This window comes from Tinamus guttatus, unplaced genomic scaffold (assembly GCF_059628265.1).
Source record: "Tinamus guttatus ecotype Peru unplaced genomic scaffold, ASM5962826v1 Tinamus_guttatus_pri_ptg000652l, whole genome shotgun sequence".
NCBI lineage: Eukaryota > Metazoa > Chordata > Aves > Tinamiformes > Tinamidae > Tinamus > Tinamus guttatus.
In genome coordinates, this window is record NW_028289186.1 from 2782214 (window position 1) to 2795004 (window position 12791).

The 12791-nt window shown below is 39.4% G+C and overlaps 1 protein-coding gene across 1 annotated transcript in view; it reads right to left on the minus strand.

The window, feature by feature from the left end:
- Positions 1 to 8471, minus strand: part of GNB1 (G protein subunit beta 1) — a 29227-nt gene extending 20756 nt beyond the window's left edge. The window contains exon 1 of the mRNA XM_088536092.1: positions 8285 to 8471. The gene's annotated coding sequence lies outside the window, so the exon portion shown is untranslated. The remainder of the gene's footprint in view (positions 1 to 8284) is intronic.
- Between the last annotated feature and the right edge of the window lie 4320 nt (positions 8472 to 12791).

Sequence of the window (12791 nt, forward strand, 5' to 3'; positions counted from 1 at the left end):
TCTGCTGACTTGTAGCAAAATCCAGGATTTTGTAACATGAAGCACAATTAAACTGCTATAAGCATTGCGAGCCATTCTTGATCTTTGAACAACCACCACCTCTGCCGAACAGACATCAGTGAATCCATCTAAGTGTTCAGCAGTTTACCACTTTACAGAGAATGTGCAACCAGAATACCAAGCATATGTTCCAGCAAAAACACTTCTTTAATTACTAGGGTATAATTATTTTTAGTATCGAAGGTTTCAACAGACTATCACATCTACTTTGTTTTCCTAGGCTAACAGAAAAAAATTACCAGCACCCCAAACACTGTTAGCTTCCAAATATATATATTTTCCTCTGGATACCCTAACAGGAAGTATGCAAGAGGACCATGACCAGATTTCTTCTTAGCATCTTGAAGCACGTACTGTTACCTTATTTATAGGAAACAGAACACATACTAAGTTTTGTATTTTAGATTCTGCATTACTATGCTCAACATTGCTGTTAACCAAAAATGCATTAGCAAATAGCTTAACAATTTAAATAAACATAAATGGAACAGAACTAATTGCATATGTGGCAAATTCTCTAGTCTGTATCACAGAGAGACCAGAAGTTATCTAGCTTGTTCACTGATATTACACTAAGAAATGGCATTGAGCAAAATTCTCAAACTTACTGAGTTAACATTTCTGCCTGCCCTTCAGAGTTTCTGTATTAAAGACAATATAGGATATTTGTACTGGAGTAACCAAGACAGTTAAAACTGCAATTTAAAGTGAATAATTACAATCCATGTCAGAAATGTTGGAAATTTGTTTAAAACCTTTGTTTTGTTTAAAAAATATCTCCAACACTAAGATTTTGTTCTTCAAAAATAAAACAAAATCTACTCAGCTTGTCAAATAGCTTTGTAAATAATTTTAGATTATCTCTACTATTGACATACTCCATTAAATTCTAAAATATTATCAGGCTGAACATAAAGCAAATGTTAGACTTAAGGTGGTTCCCTAAACTTGGCCATAGAAAAGCAAAAAGGGTCAGAAGAGCAGGAAGGACACAAGAGTCACAGAATTAGCAACCCACCCACCATAGTTTCAAAACAGCAACTTTCTTTCTGTACAAAAGAAAAGTAAAAGCTGATATCTGCTTAACAACTTCTTGTAATTAAGCCTACTGTAACAAGAGAAAAAGAGCACATATAAGGCATTGCTTTCCTGTCGGTGAGGTCAACTTCCTGGGTGGGGTTGTTTGCCTTTCTGGAAGTAACACAGGAGCCTGGCAACATTTCTTCAGTTCCCCATACTCGACATTGTTTGATTTCAGTGTGAGGATAAGCAAAAATCAGCACTAATACCTGGATTGGGAAAACATTCACAATTACTTTGAAAGGTTACATGTAGGAGTTTCTAGAACTAAATGTTTTGCTTTTACATTTTCTTTTTTACTCTTGAGGATGGGAAAAAGGGGGAAGAGGAAGAATAAAAAGCTGTTAATGACAAAAATTCTTACATAGTTTTTAAGTGCATGACAAAGTTACATGAAAATATATATTTATTGTGTATACCTCCTGTTTTCCTTTACAGATCTGGCAGGCAGTACTGCAATTTCCAAGGACAGAGCAAATAGATATTCTCATTCTCATGCTAAACATAATTGGCAAGAAATTTTAGGAGAATCTTTCTGTTCCTCAAACCAGTGCAGGAACACACAAAAGGAAAAAAAAAATACAACATATAAAAGGTATTCCTTTTCTACACCGATATTCTTTAGAAATTGCAGCGATTATATATGCTGAATTTATATGCTAAGCTTTTACTTAAGAGAAAAATATTTTTAAGGAAGCAGTTTCATACAATCTCCTTATTGCAATGAGTAGCATCTCTTATTTAAACTACTTCGTTATTTAATCATGTTCTTTCCCTTTTTTCTCTGCTATTTTTCTCCCTCTTCATGTTGTAAATAATATCTGTGAATATTATCCTGCCTTTATCTATCGAAGTATTGAGTTGAATATTAACCTGCCTTTAGCACTGTCGGGTACAGAACTATCTCATGTCTCGTCTCTTTTATGCTCCCTCAGATCACCTTCTTTGTATCATTGGCCTCATTTTCATTTAGCCATTAAGAGGATTCCAAAACTGACAAGGCACAGAAAGATCTATTTTTAAACCCTCAAGTTCAACGAAATTAAAAATAACTCTAACTATTCCCTTTCTAAATCTGTGACTACTGTCAAAAATATAATTTAAGAACACTTAAACTAAAACATTTAAACTAAAGGAATTTAAAACAGGTCTATCCAAATATTCAAGGCAGTAAGAAATCTCAGTCATCTTGGTATTAACCTACAGAGACTGCATTCCCCCAAGCCAAACAAGGCTCAGACTCATGAGCAAGTCTCTAACATTTAGTTGGTACACACTATTCATATATATGCACACTTTAAGCCTACACCGAGTTTCAGATTTTGGAATTAACTTGGCCTTCAGTGAAAAAAGGTTATACTTATTTGAATAACCTTGCATTTATCTTGAGTGCAGACATGGATGATTGCCATGGACCAGCTGACAGAGAGGAACCTATTCATTAACCCAAAGCCAGGTCTGCTGAGCGCCTGCAACCTCTTGTGAAGCAATTCCCTTTTAAACCTGCTACAGCCATTTCTATTTCTTGCTTTCAATAACACCTAACCTGTCAATATCAAAGCACCTGAAGCATTTGCTGCACAACTGCTTTCTCAAAAAACTTATTTTGCTTCTTATTACCTTGCTTCTTCCTACCCTGCAAAACTGAAGAAACATTTCAGTAACAGGTAAACACATAAAACGTATGTGCCATATTAAAAAAAAATAAAAACAAACATCCAGTCTTGTGATGAAAATCCTGGACAGTATTTAGAGTCATTATTTCCACAACTCGCTACACATTCTACTCTGTAACAAACCAAATATATATGGTACCTTATATGTACAGATTATCACACACATCTAATTACTGGTAATAGTGAGCATATGATATGCAAAACATTTAATATCAGGTCTTTTTTACATTATTTTTTCAGGTAACATATTCTTATGTCTTTACTCTCTAGCTGGGTACAAGAAACAACAAGTTCTGAAGGCCTGAAGACATACTGGGAAAGGCACACATTGCTCCCTCCACCCAATACACTCAAGGTTGCAGCTAGCCTTCCAAACAAGCAGAAATATTTCATTATATCCCAAGAGAGTTACATACCACATGACATCATATACTACTCTATAATAAATCTAATAGCTGCCAAAAGCACTTAATAGAGATGAAAATCGTGTGGCAAGATATCTGGTATAAAGCACATAGCCTAGAAGGCCACTGTTAAAAAAGGCAGACTAACAACATACCCTGTCTTTGTGTATTTCTGTTCAAAGACTAATCATCTCCTCACCTTCGCTCTCTACTTGAAGATTCTTAGAGTTTTAATTAAAATGCAGTATTTTGCTTGAAAAGCTTTTTCAGAATGTCCTTTTTTGTACAAGGAAGCCTTCCATGGAAACTTACATTGATTATTTTGGCATCTAAAGTAAAGGTACTGCTGGTTGCTGGCTCAAGCTTTTAAAAAGCTCTTAACATTTTGCTCAGTTACCATCAGTAGGCTCCAGTATCTAGTGATTCCACACACTTTTCTGGTTAGTAAAAAAAAAAAAACACAAAAGCCCCACAATACTAGATAACCTGCAAAGAAATAATATATTAGATGCTATGTTAAATAGAAACATAGCAGCTTGGGGATAATTTTGTTCATTTTTTTTAAATCTAGTACAAAGCAAGTACTAGTTACAACGTTATCAGTGGGGAGAAAAAAAAATACTGAGTTAAATCTTTTCTGAGTATTCTTTTCATTTGGAGACATGCTATCAAGGGAAACCCACTCAAGATGAAGTGGAAATTTTGCTAACACAAGCTAGTTAGCTCCAAGGTTACACATCTTTTCTAACATAATCAGTAATACTACTTGTAAAAAAATATTCAAATGCAGCATAACTGTAGTCATTAGAAGCTAAAAAGAAAATTCACCTAAACTTAATCCAACCACTCAAATGCATGATTTTTTCATTTCCACTTGTTAATAACAAACCAGCGCTAAACGAAAGTCTTGAAACAATATGGTATGCCATATGGCTAAAAGTGGATATTAAAATTGCGAATATCAATTACCAATCCACTAATGCTGAGAGCCAAAATCCACGGACAGTAAGAATTTAATCCAATTCAGCAAGTAAAACACGAGCCAAGCCTGATATACAGGAGACAGAGTTACAGCAGTTTGCACAGAAAAGAAGCAAAGCCAGCTTTATTGGAAATACTTCTATTTGCAAATATTTTTATTGCAATTTTATTGCAAAAATACTACTTAATTAACTGAATGCAACGTTCCTTAGCATTCTTATCTACAGCAATAGGCAACGTAAGAATCTGAAGTCTACAGAGCTTTTACATTTACTGGTATCTCATTTCACATTGGGATTGAGAAATCACAACCAAGAAGTATGACTGCTAAGAAGGAACAGTTATAATTGTTTCTTACATGACTAAACTGAACCCTTCATAACACCAGGAAGTTACTACATACTGCAGCCAAAACATCTTGTTTAATTTCAAGAAAGGGCAAACAAGACGATAAATATTTTCACTATAATTAAAATATCCTTGAAGTAATTGTATTACATGGTGGGGTATCAACACAAAACATCAAACCACAATAATTCCAAGGTAATTTAAAAGAATTTCCATAGTCTAAGTACACTAGATTTAATATTTTTAGTTATAAAAGTTATAATAGCTGTAGAGAGTGTTGACACCTAGGTGATGCTCTGAATAATTCTACACTAAGTTTTAGACACTTCATAATTACATGAAACTTTATTATCTTCAAATGAAGAAATATGTTCTTATTAAGTCCAAATATCACACTTCCCATTTTCTTCAAAGCAAGCGATTTTAAAACTGTTCCATGAGGATTTACTTTGGATTTCTACCCTTACACACTGCCAAGAGCTTCACAACAGGATGCTTGCTACATACTGACCTAAGGACGAAAGGATAAATGCAATTTGTCTTATTCAATACAGGATCCCACTTCACCCTCCCCCTTCCTGATCCTGTGGTAAAAGGCCAAAGTACTCCTACCAAAAGATTGCACAGCTAGTTTGAAGTTCAATAGCACATTAAAAGTATCAACAGAATAAACCTTTTTTAAACAAGTATTCTCTTTTTTATTATTTTTAAGGAAAACCTAGCTAATTTCAGCATGTGTGTTCTCCCCCCTCCTCCACAAAACAAAAGCCTCAACTGCAAATTAGCTCTTCTGTTTCCTGCTTTCCCTCTGTACTAACTACAGATGGGTTATTACAGTAAAGAACAAACAGCTAATTATACATAAAGTCACAGATAAACAGAACTAGAAGTCTTGGTATTATCAAAGGTTTAGAGTTCATTTGAATACAGCAGATAACCAAGTCTTATTTTTCCTGCTATGACAGTGTATTATTTTAAGCCTGAGAATAGAAGTGTGGTATATCGAATTTTAACTACAACACCCAAATAAAACAGCCTGGTTTTATTATAAACAGCCTGGTAAGAAGGTTGAGCCCTATAGTAAAATATCAGAACAGATAAAACTGAAAGCCCAGTTTTTTAAACTATATTAAAAATGATATCTAAAAGATTACAGAAATCTCTAGTATCATTTTAAAATATGATACCCTGACGGATCCAGATCTGTTAATATGATATATATATATAAACCCTTTTCTATATAGAGAGTAATTAGCTAAAATATGCCAATAATTTCATGTCAAAAGCAATTTTAAAGACTGCACAAATCATGAGGATCTTGAAGCAGATGGGAGACTTTTTTATAATTTAAAAGCATGACAGTCTAAAAAGGGGTCTGGTAATTCCTTGGCTGGTAGAGAACCAGCAACGGAACACAGCCTCAGCAGCAGCTTTGCATACCTGTGTTCTAGATTTTAAATATTTCTCAGTAAGATGCTTACGGAAAAACAACATTTTGATGACATTGAGCAGGCGCTGGAAGGTAAAGTAGAAAAATCATGTCACCCTTTTATCCAGTAACAGCCTACGTGAACATTTCAATAAAACTATTTACTCCTCCCACCCAGTCTCCAATCTGGACAGGCTCACAAAATTAAGAAAAACCTACAGATTTCTTATAACAATCTTGCAAATGGTCCTCCCAACCCCACGCCAAAAAAGAAGAAAGCAAAGAGAACCAGAAAGTAAATCTAAAACACAGTTACGGACTGAGATCTCGCTGGCAAGGCTGTGGCGAGGAGGAGCTGAAAAATGAGAGCTGCCTTGCTGCAAACGCCATCTTGTTGCAGTTATTGGGCCCGGGCACAGAAGGATCCATTCATTCACAGCAGAAAGAAAATCAAACACACACCCTGGCTAATCTACAGCCACCAAAACAACTCCACTGTTATCATCCCTTCTATTTCTCTTCTCCTAAAGGATGCAGAGGGTGAAAATGCACTATATCCGAGACGGCTAATATATTACACTTAGAACGAGGTAGGTTTTAATGCAATATCTTCACTTCCTTGCATGTTTTTTACATGCACATCAGCAGCATTTCGTTTTGATTCACATCCTTGTGTTTAGCAGAACAGTTTAAAATACGAGACAAACCTCCCACAAATAGCTGCAGATATTTTACAACAGCTTCAAAATGTTCTTTTTTAAATTTTCAGTTTTAAATGAAGGCATCAAGTCGAGCTGACTATTCTCAAAAGCTGTTTCAATCATTTAAGCATTACTTTTACAGTCCTTTCCCCCTATTTTCCACTCTGAAAACGTGGCAGTTAGTACCCTAGAAAGGATGCCTTATTTAAAATAAGGCGTCCCAACTACGACTTCGTTAGGGAATAATGAAATATCACACTCGTTAAAATTTCAGCTTATGTTCACAAATGATAAATTGACATCTTAGAATAACCTCTATATCATTCTGATTTTATTCTGGACAAGATTTTTTATTTAAAATGTCTTGCCTCTTTCATATTTATACACAACACTCTATACCTCTTCATTTTTATACAAACCTGTAGAGTTAAAATAAAAATGCTATGCCTTAAGAACCCCTTGTACAAGTAAAGAATAAAAATAATAATAAAAAGAAAACGTTCCTATGATAAGACTGGTAGTGAAATACCAAAATAGCATTTTAATAATGCTTGAAAGGGAAAAAAAAAATCTCCCCCCCCCAAGCTACCCCCCTCCCTTTTTTTTAATTGTAGAAATACCCTCCATGATCTTCATTATTTGCTGTTACGGCTACACAAAAATATGCAGCACCATAATAGATGGGGAAAGGGAATATGCAGGCTCAACACATCCTCATCGCCCATTTTTAACCGGGAAAACGACATTTTCTGCCCCTTCCTCCCCCAGAAGCAGCAGCAGGAGCCCAGCCCAGTCCCAGATGCTCCCTCGCCGCCTGGGGCCACGTCTTACCCTGCTCGTCTCACCCCTGCCTCCTCTTAATCAGTTTTCCACCATTACAGCCGAGACACCATTGCTTTTTCTTCCATCTGCCTCCAGAATCTCCTGCTGCTGGCTCGATCCCTCTGGAAACTCACCTTTTTTTACACCTTAACACACAAGAAAACACCCTAAAACCGCCTAGCATCGATCACTATAGCCTAATTACAATAATAATAAAAAAATGGAACCCCGCAAAATCCAAGGTCTCCTCCCTTTTCGCCTTGAAACCTTCAAGAGAAAAAAAAAAAACCGTCCCACCCACACCTTTCTCTCCTCCTCCTCGAGCGGCTCCAAACACGGTTCTTTTTTAGGGGAAGCTCAAGCATCGAGGGCTGGGAAGAACGCGGGGGAAAGGGGGGATTTTTCCCAAGGCGGCTCCGCAAGAAAAGCGGGGACCAGCCATGAACTGCGGGGGAAAATCGGGGAGGGAAAGGATGGAGATGGGGGGTGGGAAGCTCCGTGGCAAGAAAAGGATTGAAAAAGAGGCAAGAAAGGGAGGAAAAAAAATAAATAAAAAAAAAAGAGAGAAGTGCGGCAGCAGCGATGGGGGAGGGTGGAAGCCGCGAGAGGAAGAAGCCGGGGATGGAGGCGGGAGGGGAGCGGCCGAGGGGCCGGGGCGGCGGGAAGATGGCTCCGGGGTGGGGCCGCGCCAGGGCTCGTGGCGAAGGCGCCGCGGCGAGCGCGGGGCCCCGGCGCGGCCCGTTCCCCTCGCGGCCGCCGCCCGCCTCTCCCCTCAGACGTTACCTGCCCTTCCGTCCGCTGCTCATTAACGGGCCCGGTTCGTCCGCCCGCCCCGGCCTGCTCTGCCTGCGCCCCCGCGGGCTGGGCAGGGGAAGGGGGCGGAGGGTGTGGGGAGCCGTCCGCGCTCCGTCTGCTCCCGGCGACACCGCGGCTCGGGGGGCGGGAGAAGGAGGAGAGGGCGGCGGTTGTGGGGAGAGGGGGGGGGGTCGCTGGCTCTCGGCTCCTCCTCGGTCCCCGCTCAGCTCCCCGCAGCCATGGGGAAGCGAGAGCCCTGGGCGCGGTAACCTCCCCCCCTCCGCCCCGCCCGTGCTGCCCGCCCGGGAAACCCCGGCCCGGCCGCTGCGCTCCGCCCCGCCGCCCGCCTCGCACCTCCGCAGACCCCCGGCCCGCCGCGCTGCGGGCGCCGCTGCCTCCGCGGGGGGAGCCGCCGCCGCCGCCGCCGCTGCGCGGGCCTCGCGGGCCGCTTCGCCGCCGCGCGCACGCGAAGAGGCGCGCGGGGAGGCAACGCCCTTGGCGGCGGGCGGGCGGCGCGGCGGCGCTCGGGCGGCAGGAAGGGGGGACGAGGGCCGCTGTCCGTCTTCCTCCTCCCGCCCCTTCGCGCGCTCGCTCGCTCGGCCCCGCCGCCGGGCGCTTCCTGCCGCCGAGCGCGAACAAAGGGCGAGGGCCCCGGCCGCGCCCGCGCCGCCTCGGCGCAGCCTCCGTGAGCGGGTACGGGCGAGCGTTCCGCCGAAAAAAAGTAAAATAATACCCAAAAGGAACCGAAATGAGGCCCCCCTGCCCGCAAGTAAATTATTTAGCGAGATTTAAGACGGGTTTGGAGGAAGAGAAGATGTCGTTACCTCAGCGGTGAGACAATAGCGAATCTAAGCATTTGAGGGAAATTTTGGGCAGTTCCATACAAATAAAAGGGAATGTGTGTGGAGGGATGTGCTGCGGCCTAGAATTACTACTAGTAAAACCAGAAAGGAAGTTCCTCCATGTTACCATTTTGTGTCAGGGACTTGAGGATCAGTGACAGTTCAGCAGGCTTACACCTTGGTCTTTCTTCTTCTCTCCCTTTTTCTTTCTTTATTTTTATTTTCCTGTTTTGTGTAAGGATTTATAAGGATTTTAGTATGGCCAAAGTTTCCAGAGGCCTCTTTTCAAATTCTGCTTACAGGATAAGCATCCACCCTTGCTCTGGGAAGCACTGAGCTTTGTGCTGAATTGAGCAAATCAAGCAAAACAAAATAAAACGAAAAAAAAACAAACCCTTTTTGCTTTTTTTTTTTCACAGACTGGACCTCACATAAGCCAGGCAGGGCAGGTGTTATCGAGACAGAATCCTTTCACATCAGCACTCACAGACTAAAGCTTCAGTACTTAATGAAACAGTAAGTAGACAGTGATACACCACTTCCCTTTATCAAGAGGTCTAAATCCCTGTTTCTGTCTTCTCATAGTTTAAAAAAAAAAAAAGGAGAAAGAGGGAAGAAGAAAGCAAATGATGGCAAGTTTGGGAGGGAATAGTTAAAAAGTCTGGCTGAAAAGAATATGGTCTAACAACATCTAATAACATAAAATAGCTACGTAGAATTTTTTTTTCCTCAAAATCTTGCAAACTCTTCCCACAACAACTGCTTGCTTCTCCAGGATTTGAAGCACCAATTACTTGCCATCATGCACTTTGGAAAGGTAGCTGTGGTTACCTATAGTTAGTAAGGGGAAGAATAAGTTTGTCAATTAGACAAAGTGGGTAAGCCATTACAAGTGATTTAGGTTGTCTGTTAAGAATAATTGTTAGATTCTTCTGTGGTTAAGTCTGTTTTATATAGTAATCAGGTATTTGTTTTTAAATGCTTTATATCCTATGCTTATGCTTTATTTTTTTTTCTTCCTTGAGATTTATAAATAACAAGAAATTTGCTGGAATTAGAATCAAGGATTCTTTAATTATAGTCCTAACTTGCTTCTATTCTGTTCACCATGGGGAATAAATTGTGCTCCACTCCTGCAGAGAAATATGCTTGAGATGTGCATCATGGAGAGGGACTATCCCATTAAAATCAATGGAATGACTTGTATGCAGATTGGGGATGTATGTAAATGTTCTTGAGATTGGGGCTAGATTCCATTTCTATCCATAAACCATTGATTAAATGTAGCTGCTTAAGGAATACCCCATCAAGTTTATTAGATATTTACAAAAATTCTACAAAAATAGACATTTGAAAGCAGTTAGTGCAATATTTAAGTCAGAATGTCTAAGAGAGAGATTAGAGAGTCTACGAGTAGGCGAGCTGTACCATCACTTTTATGGAAAGATTTTCTACAGAAAAGACATTAAAATGCCATTTTGCAGTGCATGATGTTTGAAAAGATTGACCACCTAACTTCAGTGAAGAAAGAAGGTATGGTACAAAGAGAGTTTCAAAAGCAACTTGTTTTGCTAAGAAAAAATTCATAAGGTTTTGTGGAAAATTTTCGGGCAACACTGGATGACTGAGTAGAAATCTGTAGAATGCAGTAAAATAAAATTCTGATGCTCTTACCGCATACTCATATTTTGATTGTTTGATAGAATAGTGGCAATGAGAATTTGTTATTAGCCAAGAAAATTCATTGTGCGAACTAACTACACCGTAATAAACAAGCTAATGTGCATTGTCACACAGATGCTTAAGTCTGCTTTAAAATTATCTTCCATGCTTCTGGTAATGCAAAACTTAATCTCACCATTTTTGAAGTGAGCAATCAGATTTTATCCTTTACCAGGAATCAATCTCTCTCTTTTCTCTCGCTCTTTTCTTTCTCTCTCTTTCTCTCTGGGCAGGATAAATGCAGTTATATGTGACAACTAATTCTTTTGCCACACCTATTCTGTATAAATATGGCTGTTGAAGTAGTTCCTGTTTCTAATCCAGTGATTTAGTTATTTCTTGCTCTCCAGTGAAAAATTTGAATGATATATAGTTAAATGTTTGTATAAAGAGAGATTGGGATATTTCGAAGGGATGAATTACAGGGTGGAGGGTCTGGGCTTTTTTATTCTCTCTCTCTGTAAATCTGACTGGACAAATCAGTTCTGCTGCATTTTTAAAACAGGGCTGGAAGGGTGCAGGTAAATTGCTGAGTGCAATGGCTAATATCACAAGTAGCCATGTCATGTTGGGTCTTTTGAAAACTTAGCAAACTTCATCTTTAAATTATTTAGTTTGTATGTTTTTATTATTTGTTTGTTTGAAATTTAAATTATTTTCGTTTTTTTTTACTGCTCTATTTTTAGCTAAGTATTGTAGAGACAAAGCCCTTGAAATACTTGTCGAAAAATCCTTTAACATAATTACATATTTAGTGATTACCTAATGAGTGCTGCGTTATTTTTGGAGGCATCCATATCAAATCTTTTCCAATATAAACGTTAAAAAGACGGCTCTCTTTTCCTGGACTGTGGGAGTAGGAAAACTTGTTAAAAAACAACAACAAGAAAAAAGGAGGGATATTGCATAGGCCTGAGAGAAGGTGTTCTTGTTAAACAAGAAGAGCAAGGCCCTAATGTGGTCCTCAAAGCATAAATTAGTTTACATGAGTTTTATTTGCAAGTGAAATTGCCATTACATATTGTTTAGAAATATACTCTAATAATATTTTGTTGAATGTTTTGTTGATGTTTTTCCCATTTCTTAGGAAGTAATTTATTTTTGCTTATAAATAGCATTGTTACTGTGTGTATGTGTGTGTGTGTATAAATAAATTTACACCGAATCAAATGCAGACCTCTAGGTTTTCCTCTAAAATAGTCTTTTCGTACCATTTCAATTGCATGAATTCATATTAAGCAGCCGAGTCAAGTTTAATGCCTAATATTTTCCTGTTTAAGGGGACTTTTCTCAAGGGGACAATTCTCTCTCTGAACAACTAAGAGAAAAACAACTGGTACCCTGGAGATGCTGAGAATTTAGAATCCACGTGGCGAATTCAGCCTACTAAAATTTCCATGATGTCTGATGCATCAGACCTGCAGTGAAGTTTGCCTGTGGGAATTACCTCCCATGCAAAAGAGGATTTGCTTATCTTGCTGCATGTCAGGTTCCCATAGAACATTCTTTCATCCTTGGCAGAACAGCTTCGAGTGGCCACAGATGTCACATGGAAGCAGCTACCAGACACGTAATTATGAGGAGGATGCTAGGCCTTCAAAGAGCTAAGTCTCACTTCATTGCTGTGGTCGCAGTGTAGCTTCCATGTTGCTAAAGGTTCCAGAATCCGGAAAACAAACAAGCAAAATACATAAATGTAGTTGAGTAGGGGATTTGTACCACTATCAGTATTCAATAGGTCAATTATCAGTAATAGTTACCACCTGTACTTCAAAAGTGAGCATTTATTTGAAAAAATGCATAGGGACCGAGAAAAATACAGTGGTGAACAATAATCTGACATCAGTAGACTTCCATCATTCACATGAAGCAAATTCGGCAGCTGAATTTAGCCCTACCACAGTGTTCTTCTCGCAGAGGAGAAATCAGTG